This window comes from Galeopterus variegatus, unplaced genomic scaffold, assembly GCF_000696425.1.
Source record: "Galeopterus variegatus unplaced genomic scaffold, G_variegatus-3.0.2 Scaffold9535, whole genome shotgun sequence".
NCBI lineage: Eukaryota > Metazoa > Chordata > Mammalia > Dermoptera > Cynocephalidae > Galeopterus > Galeopterus variegatus.
The window spans coordinates 49141-50047 of NW_007735646.1; the positions used below are offsets into that span (position 1 = coordinate 49141).

At 41.5% G+C, this 907-nt stretch overlaps 1 protein-coding gene across 1 annotated transcript in view; it reads right to left on the minus strand.

The window, feature by feature from the left end:
* Positions 1-907, minus strand: part of FAM228B (family with sequence similarity 228, member B) — a 35945-nt gene that overhangs the window by 27017 nt on the left and 8021 nt on the right. The gene's annotated exons all lie outside the window — the stretch shown is intronic.

The following is a 907-nucleotide window of genomic DNA, read 5'->3' on the forward strand; positions in this document are numbered from 1 at the left end:
AAGACTCTAAACTCTCAATCAAGCTCTCACCTATAAAAATAGGGACAATAGAACACACACATACACACATACCCCAGTGTAAAAAAAATAGAAAAGATCTTAGAATTCCAGCACAAATGCCAGCAGCTTAAAATGTCTATGACCCGGGCCAGCCCGGTGGCGCACTTGGTAGAGTGTGGCACTTGGGAGCACGGCGGCGCTCCTGCCGAGGGTTCGGATCCCATATAGAGACCGGTCCGCTCACTGGTTGAGCGCGGTGCGGGCGCGACACCGAGGGTTGCGATCCCGTTGCCGGTCACGAAAAAAGACAAAAAGGAAAAAGAAAAAAAAAAGTCTATGACCCAAGGCAGTTTTTGGGGGGAGGGGGGGTTATTTTGTTTAACATTATCCACTGTTAGCAAAAGTATGGGAAAATGGACTCTCTGGTGGAAGTGTAAGTTTTATACAACCTATCTGGAGGACAATTTGGCAATAGGAGTCAAAATCATGCGTACCCTTTAATTCAGCCATTCTACTTCTAGCAACTTACCCTAAGGAAAAAAATAAATATACAGCTACAGAGATTTCCATCATACTATCATTTAAAACAGCAATAGGCAAAAAACAATCTAGATGTTCAAAATGATGGTATGGCAAGATACAATATATGATTAAAAACACATCTGTGCTCTGCCATTTACGGCTGGGTGACTGTCAAATAAGCAATCTGTGCCTTACCTGCCTCATCTGTGAATTACATCACATAGTAGCAGTGAAGATGAAATGAAATGGGGAAAAAAAGTCCTAATGCTTGGTTAAGCCTTCAGTGCAAGGTAGCTGTTATTAATAAGAGAATGTCATGCAACAATTAAACTTATATATTTATATCTATTGACAAAGAAGCAAACCATAAACTGTTGAAGGCGGT